The sequence below is a fragment of the Rhinoderma darwinii genome, chromosome 1, assembly GCF_050947455.1.
Source record: "Rhinoderma darwinii isolate aRhiDar2 chromosome 1, aRhiDar2.hap1, whole genome shotgun sequence".
In the NCBI taxonomy this organism is placed as follows: domain Eukaryota; kingdom Metazoa; phylum Chordata; class Amphibia; order Anura; family Rhinodermatidae; genus Rhinoderma; species Rhinoderma darwinii.
This window is the reverse complement of record NC_134687.1, coordinates 169,779,522-169,794,683: the sequence shown is the minus strand read 5'-3', so window position 1 is coordinate 169,794,683 and position 15,162 is coordinate 169,779,522. Positions and strand designations below refer to the sequence as shown.

The 15,162-nt window shown below is 44.9% G+C and overlaps 1 protein-coding gene across 1 annotated transcript in view; it reads left to right on the top strand.

Annotated features, from left to right (window-relative positions):
- Nucleotides 1–15,162, top strand: part of PRSS12 (serine protease 12) — a 153,031-nt gene that overhangs the window by 109,663 nt on the left and 28,206 nt on the right. The gene's annotated exons all lie outside the window — the stretch shown is intronic.

Here is a 15,162-nt window from a genome sequence, read left to right as displayed (position 1 = left end):
CTCAGTCCTGAAGGGGTTAAGGGGGTTTTCCCATTAGGGACATTTATGACATATCCACAGGATATGCCATAAATGTCAGATAGATGCGGTTCCCACCTTTGGGATCCACACCTATCTCTAGAACGAGGCCCCCTAAACCCCATTCTACTTCTCTGTGTTGACACGTGTGATTCCCGACCGTGAAGAATAAAACAGTGTAGCTCACTGAGCTATGCTCTTTACGTAAATCCCATAGTAGTGAATGGCAGTTACGGAAACAGTGTAGCTTGCGAGCTACGCAGTTTCCGTAACTACCATTCAGTTCTATGGGACTTACGGAAACAGCGTAGCTCAGCGAGCTACACTGTTTTATTCTTCATGGTCGGGAATCACACAAGTCAGCACAGAGAGGTAGAATGGGGTTTAGGGGGCCCCATTCTAGAGATAGGTGCGGGTCCCAGAGGAGGTACCCGCATCTATCTGATATTTATGGCCAATTCTGTGGATATGCTATAAATGTCCCTGATGGGAAAACCCCTTCAACCTTATAATTGAAATCTTACGCATTATGTTGCTATGGAAATCAACAGAATCTTTCATGTATATTTGACAACGTAAAAACTTAAAATCTATAACAGGTAGAACACCTTAAAGGCGTTTACCAGTCATAAGAAATCGATGGCCTATCCTCAATTTGATGGCCTATCTGATCGGTGGGGGTCCAACTCCCAGCACCCCTGCCGATCTACTGTTTTGAAGGGGCCACGGCACATGAGCGCTACTTCCCCTTCATTCTGTAATACTGTGAACGGCCACTACAAGTGTGTTGGCGGTTCATAGTACGGAGCAGATAAGGAATGAAGGGGAAGCAGCATTCACATTAGCGCCGCGGCTCCTTGAAATCAGCTGATCGTCGGGGATACTGGGAGTCGGATCCCCAGCGATTAGACATTGATGGCCTATCCTGAGGATAGGCCATCATTTTCTTATGACTGGAAAACCCAAATCTAACTGTTGATTCATTAGATCAATGTACTTTGTAATATCGTCACCCTTTCCATACAAAACCAATGTATGACACGAGCTACAATCCCCAACCTCTATTATTATTAGTGTTTTGCCGTTTTTGCTACATCTGCAGGTTTAACAAGGCAGTTAAATTGATAAATGTGTTTTATTGTCCATAAAAAAACTATACTTTTAAGGGGGTCAAGAATTGAGTAAATGAAACACCCCAGGAGCGCTGTTAAATCGTTTCTTTTGTTTTCTGTTTTAAATTGTTTATTAAAGCCTATCCAGTAATGAATTTGTGCAATATCATAGCCATTTTAACTAAGCCAGCAGGTTTTCTGCTTTATTTGGTAATTACATACATGGACGTCTCATTCTACAGATGGAAAGTACTATTAAAATGAATAATACAAGACTGTTGAGAGCAGGTTTGCTTGTGTACTGGGTATTATTACAGAACCAAAATATAGATGTGAATTACAAATGTGTTTACAAAAAAATCTCTTATACCACATGCAGCAAATTACCAACCAGGGCTTCATTTCGCCATCACAGTAAAACAGCAGTCTTATGGTCTGCTTTAAGGGTTGCATTTTAAACATATTTTTAAATGCAGTGCATATATTTATGGTTGTCTAGGTGTCTATACTTACTCATTAGGAGTATCACACTCATTACATATTCACACTCATAAGATAGGATTAGATTAACTACTCTCATTAATTCTTATTATTTTCATATATATATATATATATATACATATACACACACCGATCAACAATAACGTGAAAGCAACCCACTTAATATTACACCGCGTTCTAAATTATTATGCAAATGTTATTTTTCGCTGATTTTCCTAAATAGTCGATGCAAATGACAGTCAGTATAATCTTCAAGCCATCAACCGCTTGAGTATAATGCAAATTTTATTGAACAAATCTCCTAATGATAAAAGATTTTTTTTTTAGAAGTAAAAAACTCAAAATGCACTGTTTCAAATTATTATGCACAACAGAGATCAAAACATTTTAAAGGTTGTAAAGATAACTAAAATGGTAATTTGTTGAATTTGCAGCATCAGGAGGTCATATTTACAGAAATCAAATGCTATTTCAATAAAAAAAAACTTAACAGGCCATGTTACATGTTGACATAGGACCCCTTCTTTGATATCACCTTAACAATTCTTGCATCCATTGAATTTGTGAGTATTTGGACAGTTTCTGCTTGGATATCTTTGCAGGATGTCAGAATAGCCTCCCAGAGCTTCTGTTTTGATGTGAACTGCCTCCCACCCTCATAGATATTTTGCTTGAGGATGCTCCAAAGGTTCTCAATAGGGTTGAGGTCAGGGGAACATGGGGGCCACACAGTGAGTTTCTCTCCTTTTATGCCCATAGCAGCCAATGACACAGAGGTATTCTTTGCAGCATGAGATGGTGCATTGTCATGCATGAAGATAATTTTGCTACGGAAGGCACGGTTCTTCTTTTTGTACCACGGAAGAAAGTGGTCAGTCATAAACTCTACATACTTTGCAGAGGTCATTTTCACACTGTCAGGGACCCTAAAGGGGCCTACCAGCTCTCTCCCCATGATTCCAGCCCAAAACATGACTCCGCCACCGCCTTGCTGACGTCGCAGCCTTGTTGGGACATGGTGGCCATTCACCAACCATCCACTACTCCATGCATCTGGAACATCCAGGGTTGCAAGGCACTCATCAGTAAACAACACGGTTTGAAAATTAGTCTTCATGTATTTCTGAGCTCACTGCAACCGTTTCTGCTTGTGAGCATTGTTTAGGGGTGGCCGAATAATAGCTTTATGCACACTTGCAAACCTCTGGAGGATCCTACACCTTGAGGTTCGTGGGACTCCAGAGGCACCAGCGTCTTCAAATACCTGTTTTCTGCTTTGCAATGGCATTTTAGCAGCTGCTCTCCTAATCCTATTAATTTGTCTGGCAAAAACCTTCCTCATTATGCCTTTATCTGAATGAACCCGTCTGTCCTCTGAATCAGCCACAAATCTTTTCACAGTACGATGATCACGTCTAAGTTTTCTTCAAATATCCAACATTTTCATACCTTGTCCAAGGTATTGCACTATTTCATGCTTTTCGGCAGCAGAGGGATCCTTTTTCTTTCCCATATTGCTTGAAACCTCTGGCCTGCTTAATAATATGGAACGTCCTTCTTAAGTAGTTTTCCTTTGATTGGGCACACCTGGCAAAGTAATTATCACAGGAGTCTGAGATTGATTACAATGATCCAAAGAGCCCTAAGACACAATGCCATCCATGAGTTTAATTGAAAAACTATTAATTAAATGTTTATGACACTTAAATCCAATGTGCATAATAATTTGGAACACGGTGTATGTAGATCCCATCAAAACAGCTCTGACTCCTCAAGGTGTCCTGTTGTAGTAGCAGATCCTTTCAGTCCTGTAATTTGTGAGGTGGAGCCTCCATAGATCGCACTTGTTTTTATAGCACATCCCATAGATGTTCAATCGGATAGAGATCTGGGGAATTTGGAGGCCAAATCAACACCTTGAAACAGGGGCATAACTATTGGTTGGTGCAGAGGTTGCAGTCACACGTTGGCTCTGGAGCCTGGCGGGGCCCAAGGGCAGTGGCGTATTATGTAGACCATAGGCCCTAGGCTGTCACCCAAACTTGGGCCAACCTTCTCCACCGCCGCCCTGCCACGCTGTAACTTGTTAACACTACCTTTTTGTGCAAGCATTAATAATTGGGTGTTATGATTCCCCTTGTCAAAGGGCTGTGTCCCTACATACTAACAATATCACACTGTGCAGAGACACATCCTCCTGACAAGGAGAATGGTAACACAAATTGGTCTATCATTCCTGGACTGCACACAGACTTTTTATGAAATACAAGGATTTCCTATAATAAACATGTCAGGAGAGGTGACAGATTCTCTACAAATCCAGTGACTCACAGGTGACGACTTCTCAGAGTCTAGTAGTTTTTTTCCCCCTTCTCTTCTCCATCTGGTCCAGACTTCATGACGACTTCTCCCGGCCATGACCCATTTCTACAGAATTTGCAAATCAGATGCTTTCTGTTCCTCACGTTTCCAACATTTCCACACCTGTATACGAAGATGAAATGATCATGGTGCCACACACTGTGCCCCAAAATATATTAGCACCATACACTGTGCCCCTGAATATAATTGTGTCAAACGCTATAAGGTAAAGCACCACATACAGACAGGCCCCTGTAGATTTCGTCACACAGTTCCTCTGTAGAGAGCACCACAGACAGCCCCCTGTTGATAGTGCCACACACAGCCCCCTGTAGATAGCGCCACACACACCCCCTGTAGATAGCATCCCACACAGCCCCTCTATAGATACGACCACACACATCCCCTGTAGATAGTGCCACACAGCCCTCCCCCTCTTGTAAATAGTGCCACACAGCCCCCCTTGTATATAATGCCACACAGCCCCCCCTTGTATATAGTGCCACACTTCTCCCCCTTGTATATAGTGCCACACAGCCCTTCCCTTGTATATAGTGCCACACAGCCCCCCTTGAATATAGTGCCACACAGCCCCCCCTTGTACATAGTGCCACACAACCCTCCCCTTTTATATAGTGCCACCCAGCCCCCGTCCCTTGTATATCGTGCCAAACAGCTCCCCCCTTTTATATAGTGGTACACAGCAATCCACTCGTATATATTGCCACATAGCCCCCCAAAAACAAATATAGTATTTTACCATGCCCTGTTCCTGCGACGGAACGTGACGTGAATGTGGCTGTCGCTAGCACCGGGCCCCCTCCGGTGCTAGCGATGCCACAGGGCATGAGAGGGCTCGTACCACCCGACCCATATATACCTCAGGCCTCATAGCAGCAAGTGGCCAAGGAGGATGGGGGTCCTGGGCAATTGCCCAGTTTCCCCCTAACGCCGGCCCTGTCTGGCAGCAATGGGCCCCGGGCGGCCGCCCGAACTGCTCTTATGATGATCTGACACTGCCCAAAGGCACCCCTGCCACATAAGAAGACACCAGTATTATAAATAGAACATGGTAGGTGGGGTACCTGTAACAGATTTTGCTTTGGGGTCCTGGAATTTCAAGTTATGCCTCTGCCTTGAACTCTTTGTCATGTTCCTCAAACCATTCCTGAACAGTTTTTGCAGTGTGACAGGGCACATTATCCTGCTGAAAAATGCCACTGCCTTATGGAACATCATTGCCATTAAGGGGTGTTCTTGGTATGCAACAATGTCAGAGTAACATTCACATGAATGGCAAGACACAATGCCATCCATGAGTTTAATTGAAAAACTAATAATTAAATGTTTATGACACTTAAATCCAATGTGCATAATAATTTGGAACACGGTGTATGTAGATCCCATTAAAACAGCTCTGACTCCTCAAGGTGTCCTGTTGTAGTAGCAGATCCTTTCAGTCCTGTAATTTGTGAGGTGAAGCCTCCATAGATCGCACTTCTTTTTCTAGCACATCCCATAGATGTTCAATCGGAGAGAGATCTGGGGAATTTGGAGGCCAAATCAACACCTTGAAACAGGGGCATAACTATTGGTTGGGCAGAGGTTGCAGTCACACGTTGGCACACATGAATGGCAAGACCCAAAGTTCCCCAGCACAGCTTTGCCCAGAGCATCACATTGCCGACATCCTGCTTTCTTTCCATACTGCATCCTGGAGCCATCTCTTCTCCAAATGAGGAATGCACATACACCCGACCTTCTTCTTTGATTGATACATGGTACAGTTCCGATGCCCATGTGCCAATTGTGAACAGGTATCAGCATGGGCACTCTGACTGGACTGCGGCCACGTAGACCCAAATGCAGCAAGCTGTGATGCACTGTTTGTTCTGACACCTTTCTATCATAGCCAGCATTAAAGGTGTTGTCCAGGATTAGAAAATTGTGGCTTCTGTCTTTCAAGAACAGCATCACACCGGTCCATAGGTGGTGTGTGGCATGGCCGACCCTAGCTATGTTCGACCAGTGCGGTCGCACAGGGCGCCAGCCACCACACGGCAAGAGGGGCGCCAGCGGGTGTGTGTATCCCCACGCCGTTGCAACTAGCAGCGGGGATACACACACTAACTGCAGGCACCTTTCCACCCGGGCGCTTCTTCACTTAGTGGCCGTCGCTACCGCTGTAGCAGCCATAGCGGCTGCTAGCGGTGACACCGAGCATGAGGGTGGTGGCGCCGCTAGCAGCCGCTGCGGTTGCTATAGCGGTAGTGACGGCACTATAGCAGAGCAGGGAGATATCTCCCTCCTCTGCTGTCTACTAGCACCACTGTAGCTCCCTGAAGGAGCGGAATCCCCGTGTGGCCGGGGATTCCGCTCCTGGAGTGCAGCTTGATGTTTCTGTCCATATATGGACAGTGACATCAAGCAGCGCTCCAGGAGCGGAATCCCCGGCCACACGGGGATTCCGCTCCTTCAGGGAGCTACAGTGGAGCTATCTACAGGTGGGCACTATAGCAGAGCAGGGAGGTATCTCCCTGCTCTGCTGTCTACTAGTGCCACTGTAGCTCCCTGAAGGAGCGGAATCCCCGTGTGACCGGGGATTCCGCTTCAGGAGTTTTCCCATATGTCACTGTCCATATATGGACAGAGGCATCAAGCCGTGCTCCAGGAGCGGAATCCCTGGCCACACGGGGATTTCGCTCCTTCAGGGAGCTACAGTGGCGCTATCTATACTGGAAGGGGTTTGGGGTTGCTATCTACAGGGGGGCACTATAGCAGAGCAGGGAGGCATCTCCCTACTCTGCTGTCTACTAGCGCCACTGTAGCTCCCTGAAGGAGCAGAATCCCCGTGTGGCCGGGAATTCCGCTCCTGCAGCGATGCTTGATGTTTCTGTCCATATATGGACAGTGACATCAGGGGAAACTCCTGAAGCGGAATCCCCGGTCACAGCATTGCAGACTCTATGACCGGGGATTCCACTCCAGGAGAAGCCAATGACGTCATGGACACAGACGACAGGAGCTTCTCCTGGAGTGGAATCGACGGTCATAGCGTCTGCAACGCTGTGACCGGGGATTCCAATTCAGGAGTTTTCCCTGATGTCACTGTCCATATATGGACAGAGGCATCAAGCAGCGCTCCAGGAGCGGAATCCCCCGGCCACACGGGGATTCCTCTCCTTCAGGAAGCTACAGTGGCGTTATCTTTACTGGAAGGGGGGGGGGGGTTGCTATCTACAGGGAGACAGTGGGCTGTGTGGCACTACCTACAAAGGACAACTGTGCAGGTGCACACAAAATACCCAGCTTTCCCGGGTATAAAAAAAAAGTGTGGAAATAAACTAAGATATAACTTTTATTTAATCAATATGTGCACTCCAAGAGCATTAGTACTGTGGGCTGGGCACGGTTCCAGACAGAAGCGTCCCCCCATAATTTACCACAAAGGCAGCTCCATAATATATGAACAACCACAGAGAAGAAAGAAGAGCTTATAGCCAATATTATGTAAAAGATATAATTTTATTAACACATATGACAAAACAAGGTTTAAAAGTTAATGAAAGGACAAGACCCTAGTATAAAAATAGGAGCGATTGCTGACACTCGCAGTGTAGAGTAGTGGGTATCTGCATCACCGAATAATGGTCATATATACACTCTAATAGAGTAGATTCCCATATTAAGACATTAGTAAACCATACAGCAGTATAGTACGTCAAGTGATAAGGTAGAAGAGTGAGATAGACCAATGATTAAAGTATAGTGCTAATGCATAGATACGGTGTTTATAACAGATGGCAATAGCTTACCCATAGATGTAAAGACAGTGTTCAGTGCTCGCTCCAGCACAAAGACCCCAACGCGCGTTTCGCAAGAAGGTGCTTCCTCAGGGGGGGATGTGTTGTGTATGTTCTGTAAAATGCTGCTCTTATATATTATCACGTAAAACATGGCGCAGTGTGATGACTGTCGGCGCATCCCCTGTGACACAACCGGAAGCGAGGACCGCCCCACTTCCGGCTCCAGGCGCTGGAGCGCACGTCCGGATTCCCGACCCGTAACGGGAGCTCCGGACATGCGCAGTGCACCCAAGGAGACGGAGAGGGAACAGCGTCGCCGCCAGCAGCAGACACGGACATGCGCACTCATCACACCGAAGGACTTCAAATATTGTAAGTAGCAAACTATGTATTATGTATGGTTTATATCATGTCAAGATGGAGGCGGACCCCATTGAAACCCCAGTGTTATAGATCGTTACTGAGAATACAGAGTGATCATAGAGGGAAAAGAGCTATACGAATATGGCCAATATAAGTGACAATAGATAACAAGTGTTCAGCATAGTGCCAAAATGATCAAAAAAATATATATATACTGGTGCACGGAATTTAGGAAAATATTATAGTATGAGATATAATGGTAAGGCTATACCAATTTTATCAACGGGAGGAAGCTGAGATTAGACAGGGGCAAAAAATATATCGTGAAGGGTAAAATGTATTGAAGAAAAAGGAAGAATTAACACCAAATCAAAAAAAAGGGGAGACATAAAAGTAATAAGGTGAGTATTAATAAGACAATAGCGAAGCTATTAATACAAAATGTGACGACAATACTAAGTGAAACAAGGATGAGTATTAACCCATAATTGCATAAGAAAGAACCTTATGAATATAATGAACATAGTGATACAAATGAGAAGAAAAACGAGCATTGATAAGAGCACTTGTGTCGGACAGAAATATTAATATCACTGATTAATACAAAGTGAAATAAGAATGAGTATTAACCCATAGTTGCATACAAAGAAACCATATGAATATAATATACATTGTGATACAAATAAAAAGAAAGAAAGAAAAAACAAGCACTAATAAGACCACATTTATGGAACAAAAATATTAATATCACTAAATCGTGAAATAGTTTTAAATTAACAGGCATCTTACATGTCATTAGGAAAAAATATGCAGATGATGGTGAAGAAAATAGCTCAGATGCCCAATATACTACAGATTAAACAACGGGTACATAGGTTAGTTCCACGCCATTCTACAAAAAGATTCAGATCCGTGTTTTCTGACACTGTTCGATACAGCAAATAAGAGAGGTTGGAAATTCCCCTCATTCCGCCATTCGGGCAGCAGACGTAAGTGCAGATTGTACATGAGCCTAATAAAAAACATATATAAGACAGAACATGATTAAAAAGATGCATAGATGACAAAGATTATAGGAATGGAACAAAGCATAGATTTTCATTAAGGCCTAGAGGTCTCATGGATCCTATCATCACGATCCATTTACATTCTCTTTGTGCCAGAATTCTCTTCACATTGCCCCCTCTGATACCACAATATCGACAATGTTTTTGGGTTACACTTATGGTATTTTTTAAAATGTCTGGGTAGTGTTTTCAGGGTTGTGGGGTCCTCAACTTCACTCGCTCCAATAATATCACGCACATGTTCCCTTGTGCGGATTCTCAATTCCCTGGACGTAAGTCCTATATAAATTTTTGGACAACCACATGTGGCATAGTACACCACATGTGTTGTGCTACATGAAATGGAATCCCTGATCTCAAACTGTCTCATCCCATCAGCTGACAAAAAATGGGTTGCTCGACATATATTGGTACAGGCTTTACAATCGCCACAGGGATAACATCCCTTTCTAGGTCCTCGAGAGCCAAATGGACATACCTGGCGTGGTATGTAATGGCTCTTGGCGAGGAAGTCTTTTAGATTTTTGGCCCTTCTCGCTGTCATCAAAGGCCTTTCAGATAAATTCTGAGCTAATTGTGGCTCAGATCTCAAAATGGGCCAATGTTTCTCTAGGATGGCTCTCATTTGGTTCCACTGTCCATTGTATGTTGATATAAAACGTACCCCTTGCTCACTCAAGCGTTGTTGTTTAGGTCTCAAGAGCTCGTCCCGTGGGGTAGTTCTTGCTCTCCCATAGCCTGATTTAATAGTCCTATTACTGTAACCCCTGTCTCTAAATCTAGATCTCAATTCTTTGGATTGCTGTTCAAAAAGGGTATCGGAGGAGCAGATCCGCCTGATCCTGAGGAATTGTCCAACCGGGATGGCCCTGATGGTGGACGGAGTGTGGGCTGATGAAGCATGCAGCAGAGAATTAACTGCTGTGGGCTTTCGAAAAACATCAGTATGCAGAAAGCCAAGAGCATCTGTAAATATTTGTATATCCAGAAATTCTACACTTTGTTGATGATATTTGTATGTCAGCTTGATATTGAAAGGATTTACATTCAATTGCTGGATGAAATTCACCAGCCCAGATTCCGATCCTTGCCAAATAAAGAAAATATCATCGATATAACGTAACCATAAATGTACATGGTCCGCGGCGCAGGCGCCATCCCCATGAAAAACCCGTCTCTCCCTAAAACCGAGGAACAGGTTTGCATAGGATGGCGCACACGCCGCGCCCATTGCTGTGCCCTGCTTCTGTAAATAATAACAATCCCTAAATACAAAAAAGTTATGACTCAAAATAAACTGCAATAATTCCAAAATCAGTTCACATAAAGGACCATCCCGGTTACCAGTCACCAGGAAAAAGCGGACCGCCTCAATTCCATCCTGGTGTCTTATGCTTGTGTAGAGTGACTCTACATCAGCCGTGACCAAATACATGTCCGGTTCAATTTGGATCCCATTGATCCTACACAAGACGTCCATCGTGTCCTTGACAAACGAAGGTAAGTCGTTCACCAGAGTTTTCAAGTAATGATCAATGAATTTGCATACGGGATCGCACAGACCGTCGATCCCAGACACGATCGGACGTCCCGGGGGATCAATGGCATCTTTATGAATTTTTGGCAGGAGGTACAGGGTAGGGATCTTAGGATCATTGGTCATGAGGCCATCATAGATTTTTTTTAGGGATAATGCCTTGTTCAAGAGCTATATCTAAGAATTTCCGCAGCTCCTGAGAGAAAAGACATAGGGGGTTTGAGGACAGTTTAGAGTAAGTCTGTTTGTCCCGTAGTTGCCTAAAGACTTCTTTCTCATATTTAGCGATTGGCCAGATCACCACATTTCCCCCCTTGTCCGCTGCCTTAAATACAACATCATCCCATGCTTGCAGTTCTTTGAGTGCATTTCTCTGATCTATAGTTGTATTATCATTTGTTCTCATCGAGGAGAGCTTTTTGAATTCGTCGATAACCATTTTGGTGAAGATTTCAATTTTAGGACATAGGGACAAGGGGGGAAACCTGGTAGATCTAGGCACAATGGATGATGGAAACGTACCTGACATTTCCGTTGTTTGTTCAGGCAATAAGTCTTCGAGTGCCAATAAGGCTTCTCTTTCCAGTTGGCTAGTAAAATCTATGGGTCCCTTACTTTGTAATTTCTTTAGGACCAATTTTCTTGAAAAGAGGTGTAAATCTTTCAAAGCTGTAAAAAAATTAAAATAATTGGTGGGTGAGAATGTCAGACCCTTCCCCAAAATGTCACGTTGTGCATCAGAGAGGGCATGTGAACAGAGATTTATTACCTCTAGATTTCTCCTCGGTTTTTTGTCCCGCTGGTGATTGGATATATTCTTTCTTTTTGCTTGCCGATCAAAACGCCATCGTGGACCCTGAGAGCCCTGAGTGTTACTAGATTCTAGGGTGTTCCTAATCTCTCTAGATCTGAGTGCGTCATCTATAGAGTTGCGGGAGGAGATAGAGGATGACCTAGAATGGGATACACTTCTGGATCTCCCTCTATTCATGTGCCATTTATACACTCGCCCTTGCTGGTAGTCGAGGGTATCCCTTTGAAATTTGCCTGCTTTTACAGCACAGATCTCCTTTTCCCATTTTGAAAAATCTTTATCAAGATCATCAGTGAGTTTGTCTAGTGCTGTGCTAGAGAGTTCTGTTTTCAGTGTTACTTGGATATCCTCAATCTCCTTCTCAATTCCCAACAGGTTAGCGTGGTTAGAACTTACAAGAAGTTCCATGAATCCCCTAGAACATTTATCAGAAACTTCCTCCCATTTTTTCTTGAACTCGTCATTATCCATTTCAAAGGAGGGAAATACTTGAACCCTCAAGCCACGTGGAATAAGATTTCTCGACAAGTACTTTTCTAGAAAAGCTTTGTTCCACCAGATTTTGGTTCTTTGATGGAGTAAAATTTTGAGCTTTTTGCTAATTTCTCTACAATCTCTGCAACTATCATTTAAAATAAGTCTAGAGTCATCCCTAAAAATTTCATCAAGTTGTGCGAGCCATGATTGATCACAGACTCTAAAATCCATTTGATGCTGAGAGCCGAAAGCTGTGAACAACACAGAATAAATTATAATCGATATGTGCACTCCAAGAGCCGGAAGTGGGGCGGTCCTCGCTTCCGGTTGTGTCACAGAGGATGCGCCGACAGTCATCACACTGCATCATGTTTTACGTGATAATATATAAGGAGAGCTTTTTACAGAACATACACAACACATCCCCCCTGAGGAAGCACCTTCTTGCAAAACGCGCGTTGGGGTCTTTGTGCTGAAGCGAGCACTGAACACTGTCTTTACATCTATGGGTAAGCTATTGCCATCTGCTATAAACACCGTATCTATGCATTAGCACTATACTTTAATCATTGGTCTATCTCACTCTTCTACCTTATCACTTGACGTACTATACTGCTGTATGGTTTTTCTAATGTCTTAATATGGGAATCTACTCTATTAGAGTGTATATATGATCATTATTCGGTGATGCAGATACCCACTACTCTACACTGCGAGTGTCAGCAATCACTCCTATTTTTATACTAGGGTCTTGTCCTTTCATTAACTTTTAAACCTTGTTTTGTCATATGTGTTAATAAAATTATATATTTTACATAATATTGGCTATAAGCTCTTCTTTCTTCTCTGTGGTTGTTCAACATTTATTTAATCTAGCTAAAAGGATTAATCCTTTACTAAGACTAAATAAAAGTTATATCTTAGTTTATTTCCACACATTTATTTGATAGCTGGGAAAGCTGGGTATTTTGTGTGCTCCTGCACAGTTGTCCTTTTTTGAATGTCTATTGCCCGCCAGCTATCAGGGTCATTTCGTAGTCCTTGCACTACCTACAAGGGGGCTGTGGGCAGTGTGGCACTACCTACCAGGGGGCTGTGGGCTGTGTAGCACTACCAACCAGGGGGCTGTGGGCTGTGTGGCACTACCAACCAGGGGGCTGTGGGCTGTGTGGCACTACCAACCAGGGGGCTGTGTGGCACTACCTACCAGGGGACTGTTTGGGTCTACCAACCAGGGGGCAGTGGGCTGTGTGGCACTACCAACCAGGGGGCAGTGGGCTGTGTGGCACTACCAACAGGGGGCTGTGGGCTGTGTGGCACTACCAACCAGGGGGCTTTGGGGCACTACCAATAAGGGGGCTGTGGGGCACTACCAACCAGTGGGCTGTGTGGCACTACCAACCAGGGGGCTGTGGAGCACTACCACCCAGGGGGCTGTGGGGCACTACCAACCAGGGGCTGTGGGCTGTGTGGCACTCCCTACCAGGGGTATTTGCGGCACACTCTACAGGGGGCTGTGCGGCACTCCCTACAGGGGGCTGTGCGGCCCTCCCTACAGGGGGCTGTGCGGCCCTCCCTATAGGGGGCTGTGCGGCCCTCGCTACAGGGGGCTGTGCGGCCCACTCTACAGGGGGCTGTGTGGCGCTATCTACAAAGGGGATGTGTGGCACTATCTACATGGGGGCTGTGTGGCGCTATCTACAAGGGGGCTGTGTGGCGCTACCTACAAGGGGGCTGTGTGGCGCTACCTACAAGGGGGCTGTGTGGCGCTACCTACAAGGGGGCTGCCTGGCGCTACCCACAAGGGGGCTGTCTGGCGCTACCCACAAGGGGTCTGTGTGGCGCTACCCACAAGAGGCTGTGTGGTGCTACCTACAAGGAGGCTGTGTGGCGCTACCTACAAAGGGCTGTGTGGCGCTACCCACAAAGGGCTGTGTGGCGTTACCTACAAGGGGCTGTGTGGCGCTACTTACAGGGGGAATCTGTGAGTGGGGGGCTGATGGTCATTTTACTGTGAGTGGTGGGCTGATGGTCATTTTACTGTAAGTGGGGGGTTGATGGTCATTTTACTGTGAGTGGGGGGCTGATGGTCTTCAAGTGGTTTCCACCTCTGACCTCCAATTGAAATTAATAGGAGGCAGAAAATACCTGCTGCGCCCGTTTGGAGCTTTTTTTTCCAGCGTCTTTTGCATTCGCTTCAACATATTAAGAAAAAACAAAAAAAAGGTCACACGCTGTCAGTTGCTGAAAGAATTTTCAGGCAGATTTTTTTTGCCTTACAAAAAACGTGTGTGAACAAACCCTGCGAGTGTAGTGCTTGTTCTTAGCCGTTTTCTGTCTTTCTCAAAACAATTTTTGGTAGGGGGGCCCTGAGGAAATTTTGTTTTTCCAGTGCTGCCTCGAGTCCGAAAAGGTTGGGAAATTCTGTTTTAGGCTACAGGGTCCCGTCATGGAGCAGCTCAGTTCGTCATGGGAACGGGGCCTAGGTGAGTACAATTTTTGTTTTTGTTTGGGGGCACTGTCTACAACGGGGAGGAACGGGGACTGTATGGCACTGTCTACAAGGGGAAGATGGGGGACTGTATGGCACTGTCTACAAGGGGGAGGTGGGGGGCTGTATGGCACAATCTACAAAAAGGAGGTGGGGAATTATGGCACTGTCTACAGGGAGGCTGTATATGCAAAATCTACAGGGGGGCACTCTACTGTGTGGGGGCCACTAAGGGGACATTATACTGTGTAGGGGTACTACAGATGGCATAATACTGTGGACACAATTAGAGGACAAAATACTGTGTCTTTGAAGGGGTTGTAATATATTATATTATTAAATATTATTATTATACTGTATGGGGGCACTAAAGGGGCATTATAATTTTTTTATGGGGCATTTTTTTTTAATGATGGGGTGAGGCGCCAAAAGATCATTTCGCACAGGGTGCCATCTATCCTAGGGCCGGCCCTGGTGTGTGGTATTGCAGTTTAGCTCTATTGAAGTGAATAGAGTTGAGCTGCAATACCACACACAACCCATGGACAGATGTGGTGCTGGACCGCCCCTATAACTTTATCAGCAATTTATGCTACAGTAGCTCTTCTGTGAGAT